Source organism: Hyaena hyaena, unplaced genomic scaffold (assembly GCF_003009895.1).
Source record: "Hyaena hyaena isolate Hyena2069 unplaced genomic scaffold, ASM300989v1 scaffold_415, whole genome shotgun sequence".
NCBI classification, from domain to species: Eukaryota; Metazoa; Chordata; class Mammalia; order Carnivora; family Hyaenidae; genus Hyaena; species Hyaena hyaena.
In genome coordinates, this window is record NW_024081048.1 from 503904 (window position 1) to 528797 (window position 24894).

Below are 24894 nucleotides of genomic sequence, written 5' to 3' on the forward strand. Positions count from 1 at the left end.
TTTCCTTTATAACTTTAAAGTATTTTGGTTCATACAGTTACCTTTTAAGCTAAAAACATCCCCATATTACATTATGGAGTATTTGAATGTTAGGAAGAATGGGTATTTAGTTTTAGTTTCAAAGTTTTGAGTACTAGACAGGCATTGTGCTGTATCAGTACCAAGATAAGACTACATCAAGAGCAAAACAACAGAAAAAGCTGGAGAGATTGAAGATCAGGATTAGTACTCTTTGTAGATGTAAAGTAAAATATGAAACTGAAATCCTGGCAGATGAGCTTAGACTATAAGGAGAGAAGAGCATAAAGACTTAAGAAAATAGGAAAATTCAGGAAAGTATAAAGAAGAGATTAGACATTAGAAACATGAAACTGAGGAGCTGAGACCCCATAATCAAGAGACAGGGCCAGTGACCATGTGTGATGAGGAGTCTTTATTTCACTGAGGAAAGAAGACTGAGTATAAAGGGGTAATACAGCAGAAGCATTTGAGTTGTGAGTAACTGATGAACATTTCATTACTTGCTGTGAAGTTCACTTACTGTGTGAACTTCACCCTAACCTCTTGGTAGGAGTTAGCAGAAATAGCGTTCATGGTAGTGACCTTCAATATTTGTAGGTATGGCTTGCAATGGAGATGGTTTTATAGCCACAAATGAAAGGGTGAGAAGTATGTCATATTAATATGGTTCTTTTTATCAACTCAGATTCTGCATACCCAGTGATTGGGAGGTAATTCAATCTCTGTTATTATGTTCCCCTCCTTCTTGTCAAAGTCATGGGTAAGTCCTAGAGGTTTCACCTACACTAAAGCTCCACAGGCTGCTCTTGTTTCCTGTTCTGATTTTCACTAAAATATCTAATGACCAAGTCTCATAGTGCCCTGAGTTTCTAGGCTTCTTTTTGAAGTTTGGAATACAAAAGTCTTTGTAGAAGGCAAACGTCCTGGAGATACTTAGAGATACTTCCCTAGGCACAGCTCACAGCCACTGAGCTCCTACCCCTTCCCCAAGATATTGCAATGAAGCTGGCAGTCTCTTTTTTGAACTTCCGGAGTCCTATCCATCTACCCTTGACTGAAGTCACTTCTCTTCCTTCCTTTCCATGATATCAAGCATAATATGTTTAATGAGTTAGGACACTTGAAAAAATCCTTAATGTGGAGTCAAGTTCAAAGGACCTCTCTGTGATGCTCTTCAAGAATATTCATGGTAAGATCACTCAAATGGCATAGCAATTAGTTTAGAAATAAGGGAAGGAAAAATGGAGATGTCACATATACATACCTCAATAATTTGTCTAGTTACTTCCCTCCACTAATAAACCTTATGTCCTCTCAAACAACATTTGTTTCCCATTCCTGTGTGCCCACATACTGTCACCACAGTCAGCATCTCCACTACCACTAGAAAGTTGAAATATGTGCATTTTATCCCACATGGGGATGTTACCCCAGCGCAGTGTGACACATGTGCAAAGTGGTGCCTGTCAACAACTCAAGAACTAGAATGATAAGCTTGAGTACCAGAATAATGTTTGACAATCCCTTTTAGGAGCCTACTTTTCTTAATTTTCCTTCTAAGTACCTTTACCTTACTCAAACTCTCAGTCTTAGGCTTCAGAGCGCCATCTGTCCTCAGAATATATGTGAACTAAACATGAGCAAGGCTGACCTAAAGGAAGCTATATAAAGTTTCTATTTGTTATTGGTAATTACAGCAGGCCACTGACTCCTATTCTCCAGCAATGCCATATCATCTTCCTAACCATTCCCTTCCTTTCACCACACCTATATCAAGACCTCCTGATGATATCTTCCCAGAGTAAGCCAGCTGGGCTTTTTTATCTCACCCAAATGAGGTCCAGGCTTTCAAGGGTAAGAGAGGAATGGAATTTATGGAGCATGATTCTTACAGCACTAGAGTGGTCTCACCCTGTAGCTTACCTGAAAATTTCACCAGCTCACACCAACCATGAAAAGTCATGTCGTGTTTGGAAAATTCCTAGCAGCTGCTTCTGGGGTGTTTCCTCTTTAAGTAGGATAGTGCCCTCCTTCATTGCAACCATCATCAGCCAGGTTCTTCATCTCATTTACAGAATGAACCTCTTTGCATAGTGCATAAGAAATGCCATTCTAGATGCATAGGAGAGAAGTTACTTTATTGCCCACAATAGATAACTGAGGGTATTAGGGCTTGATTCTATTGGGGAATTCCAGGTAAGAAAGACTGTAAGGAATTTGGCTTCTTTTTTTTTTTTTTTTTTCTTTCTTTTTCTTTTTTCTTTTGTATGAACTCCTGCCAGGTATTCAGGTATGTGGAGGAGTGGGGATGGGCAAAACGGAGGTGAGAGGTTGGAATAAGAACTTTTAGGATAACAACCTTAAGAATTGCTTTCCTTGGTGATGAAGCCTCAGGTTAACTTGTCATATGTGTAGTTTACACCTGTGTTCTCAATAGAGGGTGGGTGGATTGATCTGGCACATAAGAGACTCTCAACTAATTGTTGAATGGGTTACTTTCCTTAAACTCCTATAGCTTCAATCTCTGTCCTTCTGCGGACTCCTTGCCAGTAAGCAGTTCACCATGCTTTGTCTCACCACCCCTCCACTTCATCCCCTCGAAGCCTTAGGTTCTTCACTGTTTTATTTCCCTCCGGCAGTCAGATTTCCTAGGAAAGTTCCCTGCACTTGGCCTTCCCCTCCCAATTCTTATCCCTCTCCAGTCTGACTTCCACCCCCAGGAATGCCTGTGATCGAGGTCAGCTATAACCCTAATCTCACATTTCTCAATTCTTACCGTACTTGCTCTCTCCCCTTGTTGAGAAATACACTTCCACCAGCTTTTGTGACCTCAGACTCCACTTGTTTTCTTATTCTTACTCCTCCTGAGGATTTTCCATCTCTGTCTCTTCTGCAGGTCCCTCTTTCTCTGCCCACACATGAAGGGTTCTGGCCTTTTACTTCCTCTTGCTCTCCATTTTCCCTGACACATCTCACCTTCTCCTTTGGCTTCAATTATATGTGGATGCTTCTCAATCTACCTATAATTCAAACACATCTCCTAAGTCCAGAAGTATATATTCTAGTGCCTATCAGGTGTCTCCATAGCCCACAGGCTCTCCAGACGCAAAATCTCCAAAGTGGAACTTAACATTTCTCCTTAAAACCCACTATTTCTCTTTTTTCTTTTTCTTTTCTTTTTTGTTTTGATGTTATTGTTCTTTTACCTTTGGGTTCCCACCACTTCTCCCACTTGTGGCAACAACCAGTCTTTTCTTTGTACCTATGAGCTATTGTTTTTGATTTTAAGAGTCCACATACAAGAGAGATCATATGGTATTTGTTTTTCTTTGTCCGATTTGACTTAGCATAATTCTCTTGTAGTAAATGGCAAGATTTCATTTTTTTATGCTAAATAATATCCCATTGTGTGTATACTGTAATTTGTATATTATATATACAGAAATATGGACACATATACACTCTCTATATAATATATACTCTAATATATCTATATATAAATTTTTTATCTATTCATCAATCGACACTGAGGTTGCTTCCTTATCTCAGCTATTATAAATAACACATATAACCTTTTGAAGTTATGTTTTTGTTTTCTTCAGATAAATACTCAAAGTAGAATTGCTGGATCATATGGTTGTTCCCTTTTTAATTTTTTAAGGAACGGCCATACATTCCATAGTAGAGCCACCAATTTGCATTTGAAACGTGCAAAGTGTTCCCTTCTTTCCACATCCATACCAATACTTCTTAGGTCTTGTCTTTTTGATAATAACCATTCTAACAGGTATGGTTTTGAGTCATTTCTCATTGTGGTTTTGAATTGCATTTCCCTGAGGATTATTGATGTTGAACATATTTTCACATGTCTGTTTCCCATGTATATCTTTTTTAGATAATTGTACATTCCGGTCTTCTTGTCCACTTTTTAATTGGATTATTTGGGGGTTTTACTGGCTATTGAGTCTTATGAGTTCTTTATATATTGTTAATATTATCTCCTTATCAGATCTAGGATTTGCAAATATTTTTGAAAATAGTTTGCCTTGTAATCTTGTTGATAGTTTCCTTTGCTATGCAGAATCTTTGTAGCTTGATATAGTCTCACATGTTTACTTTTGCTTTTGTTGCTTGTGCTTTTGATGTAAGATTCAAAAACGGATCACTGGGGCCCCTGGGTAGTTCATCAGTTAGGCATCTGACTCCATCTTGGCTCAGGTCATGATCTCACAGTTTGTGAGTTTCAGCTGCATGTCAGACCCTGCACTGACAGTGAGGAGCCTGCTTGGAGTTTTTACTCCCTCCCCCTTATCCCTACCTCACTTCTGCTCACTTTCTCTCTCTTTCAAAATATATAAAATTAAAAATTAAAAGAAAAAACCACTCATTACCAAGACTAATGTTAAGGAGCTTACCACCTATGTTTCTTCTAGGAGTTTTATGGTTTCAGGTCTTATATTCAAATCTTAAGTCTGTTTGGGGTTAATATGAAGTCCAATGGGATAAGTAGGGGTCAAGTTTCATTCTTTTACACGCAGCTGTACAGTTTTTCCAGCACAATTTATTGAGAGACTGTCCTTTCCCCATTGTATATTCTTGGCTCCTTTGTTGTAAATTAACTGACCATGTATATAAGAGTTTATGGGTTTTTTATTTTGTTCCATTGATCTGCATGCCTGTTTTAATGCCAATGCCATACTGTTTTAATTACTATAGCTTTACAATATAGTCTGAAGTGAGGTAGCATGATGCCTCCAATTTTGTTCTTCTTTCCTTTTTTAATGTTTATTTATTTATTTTGAGAGGGAGAGAACATAAGCAGGGGGAGGGGCATAGAGAGAGGGAGAGAAAGAATCCCAAGCAGCTCCACACTGTTATTGCAAAGCCCAACATGGTGTTTGAACTCATGAACCAAGAGATCATGGCCTGATCAAGAGTCAGAGGCTTACCCTACTGAGACACCCAGTGCACACAGGCAGCCCCACCAGTGGCACGCAGTCCCCTGCACCAGATCCACCCACTGAGTCAGCAGCCGGGCACAGACCTCACCCCAGAGCCCATAGACCCTGTCCTGGGGCCGGCTCCTGGGGCAGATGTGCATCCTGTGGCCACAGAGCCCGGGCCACCTATACCTGGGAAATGCCCCTGGGGAGGGCACCTAAACTTGGTCACCGCTGGGATGCTCATTCCCACTCTTATGATAGCCTCTTATTGGCAGAATTAGTTAAGCCTGCTCACTCCTCTAGCTGAATAAGCTTGATTCCCAAGGGAAATGGAAAAAATGCTCTTCAGAATATCATCATTGTGGTTTTGTTTTACCAGCACTGTTTGTAATCGCTTAGCACATTCTCTGTTGTCCTTCCTGGGGCTGTTCATCTTTTCTTTTCTTTTTTTTTTTACATTGTATTTTACTTTATTTTATTTTTTAAAATGTTTTTAATGTTTATTTATTTATTTTAAATAGTTTATTGTCAAGTTGATTTCCCTATAACACCAGTGCTCATCCCCACAAGTGCCCTCCTCCATGTCCATCTCCCGCCTTCCCCCCCACCCCCCATCTGCCCTCAGTTTGTTCTCGGCATTCAAGAGTCTGTCATGGTTCATCTTTCTTAATGTTGCTTTGTCTATTTGGAGATTTTTGTTACTGCATGGAAATTTTAAGATTATTTGTTCTGTCTCTTTGAAAAATGCCATTGGAATTTTGATAGGGATTCCATTGGCTCTGTAGATTGCGTTCAGTATGGATGTTTTAATAATAGTAACTCTTCTAATTTATGAGCACAGAATATCTTTTTATTCATTTGTGTCTTTTTCAATTTCTTTCACAATGATCTCTTCAATATGCAAATCTTTTACCTCCTTGGTAAAATGTATTCAAGGAATTTATTCTTTTTGATGCAGTTATAAATGGAATTGTTTTCTTAATATTGCTTTTCAACATTTTGTTATTAATGTATAGAAATGCAACAGATTTTTGCCTATTGATTGCATGTCCTGCAACTTTACTGTACTTGTATTAGTCCTAACAGATTTTTGATGGAGTTTTTAGGATTTTCTGTATATAATATCATATCATCTGAATATAGTGACAGTTTGACTTCTTTCTCCATTCCTTACTCATACAGACCTTTAAAAAATGTTTACTGATTTTGGGGCTGGGACGCTCCCAGTTTTGAACATTGAGTAGCAACCTAAGAAAACTTGACTGCAGACAAAGTATATAGTAGCATTTTCCGTGTTTTCCTTCTCTGTGCTGTAATCTCAGCTCTGCAGACCTTCCTACTTGCATATCTTATGTTCCCATCATCTCATCACACAGTCCTCTCTGGCCACTTTCCTTTGCTATCAATAACTGAGCAAAGATTACATTCTATCTGTCCCTTTTACCTTGTTTTGAATTAAGCAGCGTAGTGATAAAACATGAGTCTACCTATGAAATAAAAAGAGCCCATTCTGCAACTAAAACCAAGCCTTAAGGCACTAATATCAAGACACATGATTAAGATTTGCCTATTTTACTTTTTTAAGTTTGTTTATTTATTTTGAGAGAGAGAGAGAGAGAGAGAGGAAGGAGGAGGAGAGAGAGAGTGGGAAAAGACAGAGAGAGGGAAACAGAACCCCAAGTGGGCTCTGCACTGTCAGATGCAGGGCTTGATTTCACAAACTGTGAGGTCATGACCTGAGCCTAAATCAAGAGTCAGACACTTAATCAACTGAGCCACCCAGTACCCCTCTTTTAAATATTAAGTAGTATACGTGTAAGTTTTCAAAAGAGGGTACAAATAAAAATGACGCAAGGGCATTTAAAAAATAATTTATTTTGAGATAGAAAGAGAGCACAAGTAGGGGAGGGGAATTAAAAAAGGGAGAGAGAACGAATCTCAAGCAGGGTCTGCACTGTGAGCACAGAGCCCAATGTGGGGCTAGAACTCACGAACCATGAGATCACAACTTGAGCTGAAGCTAAGAGCCAGTTGCTTAACTGACTGAGCCACACAGGCGCTCCAACACAAGAGCTTTTGAGAGAGATGAGAGAAGAGTGATGCCAAATCTACAATAGAATAATTTTGCAGGAATAGGAAGCTAAGGAATCAAACTAAAACTCTCCAAATGTTTGCCTGAAAAGGAGCCCTAGGAGTTCATGCCTTGCGAGGGCTCCTATCTGGATGGACATAGCTGTGTTGAACTCCTCCTTATCAGCAGGCTTTGCTGTAGAAACTGGACCATTCTGCAAAAAACAACAAGGCTACCAGATTAGCAGGGCAAATACTTTTATTTCCATTTAGCAGACAATAAAACGGAGGCCCAGAGAACTTGACTGAGTGACTTTCCTGAGGTTCCTGGAGATGGTCATGGAAGAACTCCATCAAGAATTCAGGTCTCCTCATCGCTCTTAGTAGACCATACCTAAAACTCAGACTTTAGGTACAGGAGTCTAATAAAGCCTTGTCATATTTTCTTACATCCTGTACTCCTTTGTTCTTCACTTATTGGAGTATCATCCTCCATTTTTCTCTGTCTCTTCCTCTATTTCCTAAGCATGTTTTGCACTTTGACCTAGAAATTGTATGTGTTGCTACATTACCTTAAATAGACTCATTCAAAGCTTCACATGATAATCTCTGCTGTAAGCATGTTTGTTAAGTGCTAGGATGGCAGGAAGCTGCCAATACATGGCATAAGTGCCGCAAACACGTAACCGGATAGTGTGACACAGGACAAAGTGACCAAGGGAACCAAAGAATAGGCAGAGGAAAAGCTAAGAGGGAAAAACCACAGAACTGCTAACACAATGTACCAGAAGCAAAATAGGCTAAGATTCTTCTGCAACCACACCGTTAGAGAGTTACTGACAGAAGGAGGTCTAAATAAAATCCAGAATCTAATTACACGAAAAGTTATTAGGCCACTTGATCCATGATCAAGGACAAGAAATACACATTCCCTTTGTTGCACAAAGTGATCTCCATATGGGTGCTGGGATATACACAGCAATATGGATGCCTGGTTTGCTCACTAATGTTGTTGGTAGTTTTTTTCTCTGAAATGTGTTGCAGGTTTTATTCCAAAAGATCACAGAACTGGGGAAAGTCTTAGAATATTCTTTTACGCAGTCTCTGAAATGCCATTTGTTTTTAAATGTAAAAATAAATAAATAAATAAATAAATAAATAAATAAATAAATAAATAAAATCTTTTAATGTAAAAGAAAGGTATTTCTCTTCACATTGGTATCTTCTCATTGTAGAAACCATTTTCTGCTCACCCTCAAATGATTGTTTTATAATGTCTTTGGATGTTTAGCAAAAAGTGGGTGATTGGTACATTCCAATTTTATACATAGCAAAGCTTGGAAAATGACTCTGGTAAGGATCCCTGGGGAAGGTGCTAACATCTCTACCTTCCCTTCTAGAAAAGCCTCGAGATGGTAGTTTTTTAAATAATCTTGTTCAACCCCTGCTGTCACACACCTTGATGTCACCATTTATCAAGACCCAAGATTTTCTAAATAGCTTTTAGAAACACTCTGGGAGTGTGTGTATATGAGATGCCTGGATGTGACAGAAAGAAACGTTCTGGGAGTGGGTATATAAGAGATATCTGGATGTCAGAGTATTTAGGATATGAGCTCATTCTGTTTATTTACAGCTTGATTTCTCTTGGGAGGAAATGTACTCCCTTTTCACTTACAGGATCTCCCAGGTGGAAGACAATTGTTCTTAAGTCATTCTGTTTGCTCTTTCAATCAAAATTCTTGGGCTTGAGATTGATTTTTCTTCAAGGCTGTATAAATCTTGGAGTTGGCAGGATGATTTTGGAGAAGGTACAAGATGAGAAAAAAGGGCCACAGGCTTTGAAGGCAGTGAGTTGACATGCTATTACTTCTAAGTCCATAAGGAATCTTCAACTTCTGTGTGTGATCAGCTCCTCCCAAATGAATGAATACTAGTTTTAAATTAAATTAATATCATAAAGCAATTGTAGAAAACAATAGCATATTGTTTATATGGCAATGCTGGCTCTATTTCTTATTCTACTATAAGAAAATAAACATTTTATTTCTTATACTCTTATAATAAAAATACAAGTATAACTGGCAGGTTGCATAAAGCAATATTTCTTTGGAGAAATATTCAAACCATATTATCTTTCTTGATATAATTAAAAAAAATTTTTTTTTTATGTTTTATTTATTTCTAGGAGAGAGAGAGAGAGAGAGAGAGCGTGAGCAGGGGAGGGTCAGAGAGAGAGGGAGTGACAGACTCTGAAACAGGCTCCAGGCTCTGAGCTGGCAGTCAGCACAGAGCCCGACGCGGGGCTCGAACCCACGAACCGCGAGATCATGACCTAAGCAAAGTCGGACGCTTAACCGACTAAGCCACCCAGGCGCCCCAATTTTTTAATTGTTTTTTTTCTGTTTAAAAATGAGAATGTTCTTCAAATGTAAGTAGAGAAATACTTAAAAATGAAATATATATATATTATTTATTCCACTAAAAATGTGACCACTCTCTAAAGGTTTCATTTATTTTCTTCCAATGAAAATGCTATTTCTTATTGCCTAAGAGTGATTGAAGACAAACTATTGCAAAGCATCAAAAAAATAGGAAATTCAATGTTATTAATTAGTATTTGAAAGGAATGATTAGGACTAAGATGGCCATGTTACATTCATCATAACAACGTAGGTCTCATTTATTTAGGCTTTGCCTCTATTCATATATATATATGAATATACAATTTGATTGTGCAATATATATATGAATATAACCATTAGATATACATTACATATCCATTATATACATATTATATGTAATATATATATATAATGTAATCCATTAGATACCCATTTCCTATTAAGAACTGTAGTTGTAAGAGTAAAAACATAACAACAGATTACCAGGATAAGAAAGGATGTTACAATCAAACTAATTTTGACACTTGATTAGTAGTGATTGTAACAGCAAGGATAAATAATAAAGCCTGACTGATAAATAGGACAGCTTCTTCCTCTAGTAGTTTATCTGCACTATAGTGTTCTTACATGAGACACTTAATAAAACTTAACTGCGATGGGTTAAGTAAATAACTGTAAGGTGGAGTGTCATAGCAGGAGCCAGAGAAGTAGAAGGGTCTGTTTAAACTATACATTGAGGGAACATAAGCCATGAGTGACATGTTGGAGACATAAGTTCAGTGTAGTGTAGAGATGAGAGTTTACAATGGAGCCAACCACTAACAGCAGTGCACCCAGAAGAAGGATTTACGTTTTTTCATCTGCCATATGTGTGACTTGAGTTAGCACTGATCATTTGCATTCACTTTGAATAAATTGCTTCACGTATATGTGTCAGTCAGTCTGACTTTCATAGTCACAGAATAGTTGTTCTCAAAAGTCAACCTTGCTTGAGAGAGTGAAGAAATAAGAAGTCATTAAGAATTGCCTGACATTGGAGAGAATTCTGAGATCCCAGGGGAAAGATAGGTTAGCTTGACTTTAAAGGTAAACTTTAGGGGTGCCTGGGTGGCTCAGCTGGTTCAGTGTCCAACTTCAGCTCAGGCCATGATCTCACAGTCTGTGGGTTTGAGCCCCGCGTTGGGCTCTGTGCTGACAGCTCAGAGCCTGGAGCCTGCTTCAGATTCTGTGTCTCCCTCTCTCTCTGTCCCTCCCCTGCTCACACTCTCTCTGTCAAAAAGAAATAAACATAAAAATTTTTTTAAAAAGGTAAACTTTAAGATTTGATTGTGCAATAGGAAATTCCTGTGCATGACGGAGGCTCATTGGTCATGATTCTGATACTATAGATGATCAGAATTTTATCAAACTTTTGATTGAAAACTGATTATTACATTATACAATGCTTTTTAAAAAGCATTCAGTATCCATTATGTTCTAGACACAATAATGACTATAAATCACTTCCCTCTACAAGCTTCCAATTTACTGGATAATGATAGTTAATAACACAAGGCAGCATTTGTTAACTTTGAAATGAGTGTCACGGACAGTAAATTCTCCAGGAAACCATCTTTCTAAACAGAGAGGCTCATAAAGCCTCTTTGCTCCTTGACATTAATTTGTCCAGCTTTTGTGTGAAACCAAACATTCAACTAAATTTACATTCTTCCCCAAGGAGATTCAGCTGGTGTTTACAGCGAATCCTTTTGGCTTGACTATTGCCATGTACAACTTAGTATAACATGGCTGGAAACAGCAACAAATCCAAACAGAGACATTAGTAATAGTGTCCAAACATTTCGTTTATGTCTTCTAAAAACATACATTTTTAAACCATGATGCAAAATTACCAGAAGTTTCTATAGCATGACTATAAATGTGAAATACTTTTTGTAAAGTAAACTCCCAAACTCACAAGAAAAAAATAGAAAAATATCAATCCTCCTTATAAATTGGATTAAGTGAAGGTTATTCTAGGATATAGGCTCTTGGTGAAGAAAAAAAAGAAGCTGCTTTCATACAAGGTCTTGTTTCAAGCACTTACATGATAGTTGTAAACATACATTTTACATTTTTATGAAGCTACTGAAATAGTTAACCTAATTGCCCCTTTCTGAGAGAAACTGAAAGAAAAGCATGTGTGGCGTGCTGTTTTTCAGGCTGTTATTCAAAGGACTTCAAAAGGAAATTTGCGAATTCATAGAATCATCCATAGAAAGTTAAATGATTATAATTTTCATTAATCTTGGGAACCTATTCAAAGGTATCAGAGGTATCTCACACAATGTAGGGATATAAATATCTTTTCTGGTTCTTATGTGCCCCAACTGTGTCATCCAGGGTTAGAGGATATCTAAGTTTTGCTCAGTGATGTAAGATAAATGAGACAATTCTTGAGACTGTCCTTAGGATATTTTTAAGCCTTTTACAGATCAGGTTGCTGCACAAGTTGCTTATTTTCTATAAATTCTCCCTGCAAAGGTGGAGTAAAATCTCAGCATGAGCAAAAAGTGTAAGGGTATCTGAAACCCTACTTAGTTGTATAGTCTGAAAATGTTCTCTCAGAGATGAAGAGAAGTAGGGTTTGCGTAGGGAGGAAAGGAGGATGCAGAATCACTGGTCACATTTATCTTTTGTTTTTAGGGCCTCTTTGGTGCTCATTGGAGTGTGGGGAGACTTGCTAATGTCACAGGTAAGCTAACCTACTTCTCTTATGTGTCTCTTATGTGTCCACAGCTGGCACGGCTCCAAAATGTCAAGTGTGCGACTTCTATCCTCAACTCCCCCATTAATGACTCTTTGTCACCTTGATAACACATCAGTCTCTCAATGTAACCAGCAACACTTCGTCATACAGATCTTTGACCGCTTTCCACAAGGGGAAACTCTCCAACACTGAGTTGTTACTGTCAAGTAACGGAGCCAAACCTCCAAGGCGTTTATATGACAATGTGACAAAGGCAGTGGAATAGAGTTCTCATTTCGGGTATCATAAAGAAAAGTAAGGGCGCCTGGGTGGCTCAGTCGGTTAAGCATCTGACTTCGGCTCAGGTCATGATCTCACGGTGTGTGAGTTCAAGCCCCGCGTCGGGCTCTGTGCTGACAGCTCAGAGCCTGGAGCCTGCTTCAGATTCTGTGTCTCCCTCTCTCTCTGCCCCTCCCCTGCTCATGCTCTGTCTCTCTATGTTTCTCAATAATAAAGAAATGTTAAAAAAAAAAAAAAAGAAAAGTAGAGGTGACATTCTTAGACTCAATAATTTATGTTATCTCTTTGGTACTATATGTTTCTAAATTTCTATTATAGCAAAATGAACCCAAGCAGTTTCTTCTGGCCTGTAAAGTGGCTTGCATGCAAAACAAAATTTCAAGACTGCTTTATCTAGTGACTCCCAACCTTGGTCTTTGCAGTTCTAATCTAATCTCTGATATAGCTTTCAAATTTCAATATTTACATGTCCATTCATTTTTCATGCATTCTCCATGATTCCCTTCCCTTCACCAAGGCCTTTTGGACAGTATATACCAAAGTGATCTGTTGTCCAAATAGCAAGATTTTGATAAATGCTGAAGCTGGGAAATGATTCTGTAAGGTCATTCATTATACATTTATTTCCACTTTTGGGGTTTTTTTGTTTGTTTAAGTTTGTTTATTTATTCTGAGAGAGAGAGAGAGAGAGAGATAGAGAGAGAGAGAGAGAGAGAGAGAGAGAGAATCCCAAACAGGTTCTGCAGGACTTGAGCTCATAAACCATGAAATCATGACCTGGGCCAAAATCAAGAGTCAGATTATTAACCAACTAAGTCATCCTCATGGCCCTATTTCCACTTTTAAAAAGTGCAAAATAGGAGTGCTGATGCATAGGGGCCCATGTACCCCAATGTTCATAGCAGCACTCTCAACAATAGCCAAAACATGAAACAGCCTAAGTATCCATCAGCTGACAAATGGATCAAGAAGACGTGGTTTATCTATACAATGGCAATGAAAAAGAATGAAATCTGGCCAGGGGTAGCAACATGGATGGAACTTGAGGGTGTTATGCTAAGTAGAATAAGTCAGGCAGAGAAGGACAGATACCATATGTTTGCTCATATAGGTGGATTAGGAGGAACTTAACGGAGGACCATGGGGAAGGAGAAGGGGAAAAATAGTTGCGGAAAGGAAGGGAGGCAAACCTTGAGAGACTTTTGAATACTGAGAACAAACTGAGGGCTGATGGGGCTGGGGAGAGAGGGAAAAGGGGGGTGATGGGCATGGAGTGGGGCACTTGTTGGGATGAGCACTGGGTGTTTTATGGAAACCAGCTTGACAATATACTATTTGCAAAAAAATAAATAAATAAGTAAATAAATAAATAAATAGTGCAAAATACAAAGTCAAAAGACAAAACCATGATAAAAGTGATTTTTAGTATTGTGTTTATGAACAAGATGAGTACCTAGAGTTACAAATTTTACAGAAAGAAGTTTATAGGAAGACTCACAGACATAAGTGTGCTTCCTCTATCCAGTGAAGAACCTTCATATGCCCATTAAAATGCACATGTATTTTCTGTATTAATTTGGTGTGGAATTAAGTCTTTGTCATCTCATGTGGTTTCTCAGTTTCCACGTAAATCTTTATCAAGAGTTAGGCCTTGAAATTTTAACTGCTCAATTCACCATTTCTATGTGGTGGTCATTGTTGTTAAATTTAAAATTCCATAATCTGTGACTCTTTTTGTAACCCCTCATTAATGTTAGGGACCAGATGTTTCCTTTCAATCATGTGAGGGCTTGTGAGTGGTTTCCCCTTTTTTCTCTTATAATACATACTTACCAATATCTTCCATGCAGTTGTTTGAGGAACATTACCGTGTAGAGTCCTTCAGCTGGAAGCTTGAAATAGTTTCTCAGTAACCAGGAAGGAAGCTCTAAGGGGAAAATGTGGAAAGGAAAAAAAAAAAAAAAAGAAAAGAAATAAACAGAGTGTATGTGTACACCAGATGAAGCTAAGGAAAAAATAGACAACAATCTCTACCTTGTTTAACTACTGTGATCGTAATGCAAAAAAAAAAAAAAATCTAATGGGGAAATGTTCCAGTTTGCATTGTTAGTTTAATACTGAGAAAAACTTTTAATAACTATCTTTTAGGATGTGACAGTATCTCCGTGGATTAATATTCTCACTGATTCCTTAAATTTCCCATTATGTATCATTTAATGGGAAAAACAAAAATATTGACATTTTACTCACCTTGCTTCTTTTGATGTAACTTTTGCTCCACATGATCAAGTAGAAAATATGTACCAGCAAAGGGCATTCAGGATTGTAATGGCTGTTATAAAATCAAGTTAATCGGGTTTTATTAATTTATCATCTTTCTGATGTATTTTACAAGGGATAAAATTTAGATTGAGAGAAGTTAAGTGACCTCTGATTACATGTATTATAAGTGGGGGAATCACCATCCCAGATCGACTCAGTCAGAATTGTTTAATCTTCAAGGGCTCCCTTTGTATGAACAGCCCATTTTGTTTTTCCTTTGATAACAAAAAAATGGCATTTAAAAATATATTTTGAGGTTTTCTTCCCAGCTTTTCAAGTCGCCTACCTAAAATTTAAATGAGTCTCAACAAATTGTCATTTAATTTTCAAATACTGAATTGCTGAGTCCTGTATTTCAACTAACTCTCATTGCAAGTGGTTGTATGTTTTTGCCTGATAAACATTATTTCTCAAGATCTCATTATATTTGGAAACAGGATACTTCCAAAGGAAAGAAATGACAAGGCTACACCTATTTTTTTAAATATTTGAAACAATTGCTGTATTTTAGTGATGAAGGCCAGCTTCTTCGAAGTCTCATCAAAAACCACGATGAGGAGGGGCGCCTGGGTGGCTTAGTCGGTTGAGCGTCCGACTTTCATGATCTCGCGGTTCGTGGGTTCAAGCCCCACGTTGGGCTCTGTGCTGACTGCCAGCTCAGAGCCTGGAGCCAATTTCAGAGTCTGTGTCTCCCTCTCTCTCTGACCCTCCCCTGCTCACGCTGTCTCTCTCTCTCCTAGAAATAACTAAAAACTATTTTTAAAAAAATCACGATGAGGAATCATGTGTCACTAGGAAAAAACAGGCACTAAATTTTGCTTTGCAGGCATGCCAGTTCACAGCCGAGAAGAAACCGATTAGTGTATTTTGCATCTAGTAACTTTATATATAAACATGTACATAGAATATAAATAAAGTCTTAGAATACCTTTAAATATTTAAATGTCTGTTTTAAAAAGCATTCTAATAGGTGATAAATGAATTCAAGAGGCCTAAATAGACTTCATTTTCAATTCCAAACTGTTAAACACAAGCTGGTCATTTGGGACATCATCTGAATGTCAAGGAAGAAGATTGATTTTTTTTCAAGGCCGAGACCTCACTGAAAATATCCCACTCAAAAACCGAGAAACCTTAAATGCAGATGGGAGGAACCTAAGCAAAGTCCATAAGAAAAGGCCAAGATCCGTATTCAGGCAAAGACCCTAGAAGCACCAAGGTCAGTGGTGAGGCCTGAGGATAAAATCAGAGAGAAGTTTCAGAGCCAGGTGAGAGAGTTAGGAACATCATGAACACAGACTGGAAATGAGCAGGCAGGTCTGAGTTTCGTAGGCCATGTGAACTGAGCAGTAGAGTTCAGATACAGCGATGCAGACTAATTTCTCACAGATTCTGAATAGAAACCTATGTCAGTAAACAGATAAATGACTTAACTTCCCGCTGGGCTTCACCTATGCTCTCCATGAGGGCCTCCCACTATGAACCCCCTGCACCCACACAGCCACTGGGATGTTTAAACTGGGAGTAAAGGAAAGAAGTTCTATGATTACACGTGCAGCGATTTATTGGCATCTGCCTATTCTATTGGCACACTTGTGACATATCCCTCAAGCACATCACTTAACATGTATAATTTCTACAATCTTCCTTTACTGCAAAATGCATCGCAGGCACCCTGTTGGGTATGTTTGCCACTCCCTGTGGCTGCTCTTGAAATATTTAGGGGAACATTAAAGAAAAAATATCCTCTATCATGATGATCACTGGATAATGAATACCGTTGTTTAATTTTATATTGTACATGTGAACTTAAGATAACACTATCTGTTAACTCTACAAGAATTAAACTTTAAAATAATATGAATAATAAGTGAATATGAATGTCTATGCATTTGTGTGTGTGTGTGTGTGTGTGTGTGTGTGTGTCTGTGTGTCTGTGTATTCATATTCTCAGGTTCTGCAGTCTCAGAACAAAAAGTCACCCATGGATAGGTTGCAGGGATCCAGGGTTAAAATCTATGGTAGTGACTCATATCCAATACACTGCTAAATGAGAAGTCATAGAAATGAATACGTTAACAATACTGGTGAGATCAGTAAAAAGAATTTTCCACGATTGCCTGGATAGGGCAAATCTATACTGCTTTCAGACCTTTGACCTTTGCTCAGATATGACCCAGCTACTGTTCTATGCCTTGACCTTTGTGTTTTATCTGGCCATTTATGACTAATAGACATGAAACAAATCTACAGCCTTTTCTTTCCTCATTTGTTTAAGTGTACTTTCTTTTTTTAGGTTTTATTTTTTTTTATTTATTTTTTAATTTACATCCAAGTGTTATAATGATTTCAAGAGTAGATTCCAGTGATTCACCCCCTATGTATAACACCCAGTGCTCATTCCAACAAGTGTCTTCCTTAATGCCCCTTGTCCATTTAGCCCATCCCCCCACCCACAACACCTCCAGCAACCCTGAGTTTGTTCTCTGTATTTAAGAGTCTCTTATGTTTTGTCTCCCTCCTTATTTTTATATTATTTTTGCTTCCCTTCCCTTATGTTCATCTGTTTTGTATCTTAATGTCTTTTTATTTTATTTCTGAGAGAGAGAGACAGTGTGAGCAAGGGAGGGTCAGAGAGAGAGACACACACACAGAATCTGAAACAGCCTCCAGGCTCTGAGCTGGCTGTCAGCCCAGAGCCCAATGCAGGGCTCGAACCCATGAACTGCGAGATCATGACCTGAGCCAAAGTCGGACGCTTAACCGACTGAGCTACCCAGGCACCCCTTTTTTGTATCTTAAATTCCTCCTGTGAGTGAAATCATATGATATTTGTCTTTCTCTGACTGGCTAATTTTGCTTAGCATAATACCCTCTAGTTTCATCTAAGTAGATGCAAATGGAAAGATTTCACTCTTTTTGATTGCCAAGTAATACTCCAGTGTGTGTGTGTGTGTGTGTGTGTGTGTGTGTGTGTGTGTGTGTGTATACCACATCTTCTCTATCCATTCATCCATTGATGGGGATTTGGGCTCTTTCCATACTTTGGCTATTGTCAATAGTGCTGCTATAAACATTGGGATGCATGTTCCCCTTTGAAACAGCACACCTGTATCCCTTGGATAAATACCTAGTAGAAAGTTTGTGCACTTTCAAATAAGATTTGCTGCAGCCTACATTAAGTCACAATGATCACTGCTTCATTATACCATTTTAACTACCATCAGTGATCAGAGACAATAGTATCCTTCAAATACTGTGTATAATTTAGTCAATCTGCTTACCAGTGCTTGAAAAGGCAAAAACAAAACATATAGCTGCTAGAGAAAAGTAAACTAAAGACTCCTATCAACAATAAAAATTATGGCATGAAATGAAGACTAGAAAGTTGTGTATCTTGAAAGGATTCAAAACTACAAATGAAAAGGCCAAGGTTCAAATCCCTTAACATAGCTTACCTCTTTCAGGAATCTATAACAAGAGTGTCTAAATCAGTAGTAAATTATGATCAGCAAACTTACAGGTTTTCTTTATAATCTGGGAACAGAGACTATTGTGACACATTACATAACTATAAAATTATTATTTGAACTTTCTCTCATACAAAAATATGAAAAACACCTTGTTACATAATATTATTATTAAGTCTTTAGGCTTTATGCCAAAATGTCTCAACTTTGATAAATAGGAAGTCTCTTTTCCTTGTACCTTTAGTTTTACAACTGATGTCTGGCTCCATGTTGACTGTATATATAACAACTGAATCATGGTCATGACCAGTCATTATGATCTGAACTCAATACAGAGATATCTGTCGTGGGTTTGGTTCCAGACCACCACACCACCAAATATCACAATAAAGTGAGTCAAATGAATTTTTTTACTTCTCGTGCCTATGAAAGCTAGGTTCTCATATACTACAATTGATTAAGAGTGCAATAGCATTACATCTAAAGAAAACAACCCCAATGTGCATGCTTTAATTTAAAATGCTTTATTGCTAAAAAATGTTAACTATCATCTGAGGTTTCAGCAAGTAGTACCCTTTTTGCTGATGGAGATTTTTGTCTAGATGTTGACGGCTGCTGACTGACCAGGGTGGTGGCCGTTGCTGAAGGTTGGGGTGACTATGTCAATTTCCTAAAATAAGACAGTGAAATTTGTTGCATTGTTTTCCTCTTCCTTTCATGAATGATTTCTCTGTAGCATGTGATGCTGTGTGATAGCATTTGGCGTTTGACCCACAGAACTTCTTTCACTCCTCTCAAACCCTGACACTGTTTTATCCACTAAGTTTCTATAATATTCTAACTCCTCTGTGGTCATTTCAATGATCTTTATAGCATTTTCACCAGGAATAGTTTCCCTCTCAAGAGACCACTTTCTTTCCTCATACAAGAAGCAACTCCTCATCTGTTCAACTTTTATCGTGCGATTTCAACCATTCAGTCACATACTCAGGCTCTACTTCTAGTTCTCATGCTATTTCCACCCTATCTGTAGTTACTTTTTCCACTGACATCTTGACCTTTCAGAGTCATCTATGAGGGTTGGAGTCAAATTTCTTTCCAGATTTCTGTTGAGGGTGATATTTTTACCTCTTCTCATGAATCATGAATGTTCTTCATGGCATCTGGAATAATGAATTCTTTCTGGAAGGTTCTCAATTTATCTTTTCCAGATCCATCAAGAAATCACTATTTATAGCAGCCACAGTCTTACAAAGTATATTTCTTCAATGAAATTGAATGAATTGACATTCAAGACTTGAATGTCAGGATTGCTTCCTGATCTATGAACTTAACAATGGATATTGTGTCAGCAGGCATGAAAACATTAATCTCCTTGTCCACCTTCATCAGAGCTCTTGTCAATGAGCAGTAATATTTTGAGAAGAGTCTTTTTCCCCCTGAGTGCTAGGTCTCAAGAATGGGCTTCAAATATTCTGTAAACCATATGAATAGGTGTGCTGTCAGCCAGGCTTTGTTGTTCCACTGATAGAGCACAGGAAGAGTACTGTTAGCATAATTCTTCAGGACCCTAGGATTTTCAGAATGCTTACTGAGCATTCAACGTCGAGCCACCCACTGCATTAGCCCCTAACAAAAGAGTCAGCCTCTGTCCTTTGAAACTTTTTAGAGTTTATTTATTTATTTTGAGAGAGAGAGAGAAAGAGTGAGGGAGGGGAACAGAGAAACAGAGAGAGAAAGAATCCCAACCAGGCTCCTCACTCTCAGTACAGAGCCTGACATAGGGCTCAAACTCATGAACTGTGAGATCATGACCTTAGCCAAAACCAAGAGTCAGATACTTAACTGGCCTAGCTCCCCAAATGCCCCTGTCCTTTGAAGCTTTGAAGCCAGGCATTGACTTTTATCTAGCTATTGAAAGTCCTACCTGGCATCTTCTTTTAACATAAGATTGTTTTGTCTATATTAAAAATCTGTTGTTTAGTGTAGCCACCTTAATTGTTTTAGCTCAGTATTCTGGATAACTTATTGCAGCTTCAACATCAGCACTTGCTGATTCACCTTTCACTTTTAGGATATTCAGATGACTTCTTTCCTTAAAACTCATAAACCAATTTCTGTTAGTTTCAAACTTTTCTTCTGCAGATTCCACAACCTTCATACAATTAAAGAGGGTTAGAGCATTGCTCTGGATTAGGCTTTGGCTTAAGGGAATGTTATGGCTGGTTGATCTTCTACTCAAGCCGCTATAACTTTATATCAGTAATAAGCTGTTTCATTTTCTTATCCATGTGTTCATGGAATAGCACTTTTAATGTCCTTCAAGAATTTTCCTTTGCATTCACAACTTGGCTGTTTGGCACAAGAGTACTAGCTTTTGATCTGTCTTAACTTTTGACTTTCTAACTAAGCCTAATCATTTCTAGCTTTTTATTTAATGTGAGAAATGTGAGACTTCTCCTTTCACTTAACACTCACAGGCCATTGTAGGGTGACTGTTGAAATAATTGACATACAGGGTTATATTAGTTTCAGGTGTACAGCATAGTAATCTGACAGTTCTGTACATTATGCTTACCCTGATAAGTGTTGTCACCATAAAATGTTATTGCAGTATTTTTGACTGTGTTCCCTATGCTGCACTTTTCCTCTCCATGACTGATTTACTTTATGATGGAAAGCTTGTACCTATTAATCCCTTTCATATATTTTACACTTCCCCTTTGGAAACCATCAATTATTCTCTGTATTGAGGAGTATGTTTGGTTTTTGTTTGTTTGGTTGTTTCTTAGATTCCGCATGTTACTGAAATCATATGGCATTTGTGTTTGTCTGACTTGTTTCAGTCAGCATAATTCCCTTTAGGTCGGTCCGTGTTTTCACAAGTGGCAAGATCTCATTCTTTTTTATGGCTATTTTTCCATTGTATATGTATACACCTTCTGTATCCATTCATCTCTGGGTGGACAACTGAGTTGCTTTCATATCTTAGCTATTGTAAATAATGCTGCAGCAAACACAGGGGTGCATGTATCTTTTTGAATTAGTGTTTTGATTCTATTTGAGTAAATACCCAGTAGTGGAATTACTGAAGCATATGGTATTTCTATTTTTAATTTTTTGAGGAGTCTCCATACTATTTCCACAGTGGTTGCATCAATTTACATTGTTATCAACAGCGCACAAGAGTTCCCTTTTCTCCACATCCTCACCCACACTTATTTCTTGATTTTTGGATACTAGCTATTCTGACTGGTATGAGGTCATATCTCATTGTGGTTTTGATTTGCATTTCCTTGGTGATTAGCATTTTGAGCATTTTTAATGTGTGTTGGCCATCTGGATTTCTTTCTTGGAAAAATATCTATTCAAATATTCTACCCATTTTTTTTTAGTGTTGAGCTATGTATGTTATTTATACATTTTGTATGTTAATCCCTTATCAGATATATCATTTGCAAATATCTTGTCTCATTCACTAGGTTGCCTTTTTGTTTTGTTGATGGTTTCCTTTGATGTGCAAAAGCTTTTTTATTTTGAAGTAGTCCCAAAAGTTTGTTTTTGCTTTTGTTTCCCTTGCCTAAGGAAATGTATTCATAAATATGTTGTTAAGGCTGATGTCCAAGAGATTACTAAATATTTTTCTTTTAGTGGTTTAATGCTTTCAGTTCTCACATTTAGGTCATTAATTTATTTTTAATTTATTTTTTATATTGTGTAAGAAGAAAGTGGTTAAGTTTTCTCAACAGTATTTATTGATAGGACTAATCTTTTTCCCATTGTATATTGTTGTAGAGAAGTTGGCCTTATGAGTATGGGTCTGTTTCTGGGCTCTCTATCCTGTCCCACTGATCGGTCTATTTTTGTACCAGTACCATACTGTTTTGATTACTATAGTTTTGTAACGTGTCTTGAAATCTGAGATTGTAAGTAGGGTTATTAATTGGCCTAATTTCTATATTATTGTGTCTCAGGGAACAGGGGGGCCCTAAGAGAGGGAGAGAGATCAGAAACAGCTGGTCAATGAAACACCTAGAACATAAACATTTATCAATTAAATCTGGTGTTTTATATGGTGGTTTGTAACACCCAAAAACAATTACAATAACATCAAAGATCACTGATCACAGATCACCAAGAGAAATATAATAAAGATGAGGTAAACAGAGTTTTCTCTATCTATTCTTCTTACTGTCAATAGTAACAGCTTTAGTTGGACTTGATTTGTGATAGTAGCATATTAAGTATGGCAGACAGGATTCCATGAAAGTCCCCAACATTCCTCATCCTGGTATACACGCCTTATATAATTTCTTGCCCTTGAATGTAAAGGAAACTGTGAATATTATAATTTTCACTCCAGTGCTGGCAGTATATTTTATTGCAAAATTGAAAGAAATCAATCAGGGGGAGGCCTTAAAAAGGGACAGAGATTTCCAGTGTGAGAGATTCTCTTACCGCCTTTCAAGAAGTAAGCCACTGTGTTGCAAGAAGGCCACATACAGCTAGGGTCTGAGGGCAGCCCCTAGGAGCTGAGGACAATCTCTAGCCAACAGTAAGCAAGGAAGCATGAACCTCAGTCCTACAACCACAAAGAACTCATTTTGCCCAACAAATACATGAGAGTAGAAGGTGAGCCCAACCTTCACTGAGAATGTAGCCCAACAAAAACCTTGATTTTATCGATGTGACACTCTCAGAAGAGAATTCAACCTCCTCCTGCCCAGACTTTTAAAATACACAACTGTGAGATAATAAATAGGTATTGCTTTAAGCCACTAAGTTTGTGGTAATGTGTTATGAAGAAATAGAACTAATTTGTTAAGTTTTTTTTTGTTTTGTTATTAATTCTCACCATTTCCTGTGTTCAAAACAAAACAAAGCAAAACAAACAAACAAAACCCCAGAAACCTGAAAGCCATTTTGTGAAATATAAATATTCTTTCCCTCACAGAAATTCTTTCATGGACTTAGCGTTCAATTTTCAATTTTGAACATTTTAGTCATGGGTTAACAAGATAAATATGTGTCAAATAGTTTCTCTAACATGTTAGTAAATATTTCCAGTATGCTTTCTGTGTGCTGCATAGTATTCTAAGCAGCGTGGAATATGGCACTAAACAAGACAGCGAAAATTCCCTGGCCTCAAGGAGCTTACATTTGCATATGGTAGACACTAAAATATTTTAAAAATACCAAATAGATATTTGACAAAATCAGGAAGCATACTAAATGGAATAAAGAGGAGTTAGAAGATAAAGTATGATAAGAAATTATTAGTTTAAACACACTGGCCCTGAGAGAGGTAACATTTGAGCCAAGAAGCTGAATGAAGAGAGGAAGCAGAACCAGCATACAAGTATCTGGGATAAGAGGGTTTTAAGTAGAGGAACAGCTGTGAAAGGTCCAGATGTAGTCTGGATTGTTCCAGGAAGGCCTGTATGGTTCAAGCAGAGTCCATGAAGTGAGACAGTAAGAGACAAGCATGAAGAAGAGGTCAACATCAAAACCATAGGAGGTCTCTTTTGTTTTGTTTTAAGTAGGCTCCATGCCCAATGTGGGACTCGACTCATGACCTCAAGGTCAAGAGTCGCATGCTCTACCAACTGAGCCTGCCAGGCACACCCCATATGAAGTCTTTTAGATTCTGAATCTTTGAAGATATTTTCTACTTCTCAACATTTTGTTAGAACACTTCGAAGACACTGTCCCTTTTAATGTCCATCTCTTATAAATGTCTACGTAATTAAGTTAACTTAGAGTACATGAAGAAGTTTGATGTCTTCTGAAGGACTGTAACTTTTCTTTTAGGATGAGAGCTTTGATACACATCAGCATTCCCTTGTGAGCCAGGCTGCCAGGAAATACCAATCTTGACTTGAGTGAACTAATGCCTCAGGTTGGATTTTGGTATAAATCCACCTCCCTCTTTGACTGTTGCCATCGTTATTTATTTCATGTCTCCATGGATTTTGTATTGTTTACGTTTTTAGAAATAGGTACAATGGAAAGGGGGGGGGTGGCAGTAAAACTACCACATTTGCCAATTAGAGATTTCTTTCTAAAACTATGATTCATATGAAACCCATTAAACAATTGGTTAGTATCTAGGGGTATGGATTAAATTTAAATAAAGTAAGCCATCAAGGTCATCAAAGAGATTAAATATGTATGCTAAGTATGATAAAATAAGATTTAAGTTTACAGGGAAGTAAAGGGTCATATACAATACTATGGGAGGTCAATATAGGAAGAGCTTATGCTGAGGGAATTGACAAAGACATGACAGAGAGGAGAGGCTTTCATTGAATTTTGAAGCAGGACTACTGTGGGCTACTACGGACGGTAATGCTAGTGCACACTGAACAATACTAATGGGTGCCATTTGCCCCGTATATATGATAAATTGTATATACGTATAAATATTATGGTATAAGATATACAATATAAATAAATGTAAATATGTATGGCAATTTTCTTGCAGAGTACAGCAGAATGTCTTGAAGAAGTGGTTCTCTTCATTTGCACAAAGTACCCATATGGGCTAATAGCAGCACTAACAGTAATTTTTAAACATGGAAGCATTCATTAATTCTGATTTTATTTGTCTGGGATGGAAATTGAGCATGTTATAT

General features: G+C 37.7%; 1 protein-coding gene across 5 annotated transcripts in view; it reads left to right on the forward strand.

Annotated features, from left to right (window-relative positions):
- CD36 (CD36 molecule) overlaps nucleotides 1-24894 on the forward strand; it is a 187887-nt gene that overhangs the window by 67116 nt on the left and 95877 nt on the right. For all 5 annotated transcript variants that reach the window (XM_039252470.1, XM_039252478.1, XM_039252469.1 and 2 more), the window contains exon 2: nucleotides 12125-12173. The gene's annotated coding sequence lies outside the window, so the exon portion shown is untranslated. The remainder of the gene's footprint in view (nucleotides 1-12124; nucleotides 12174-24894) is intronic.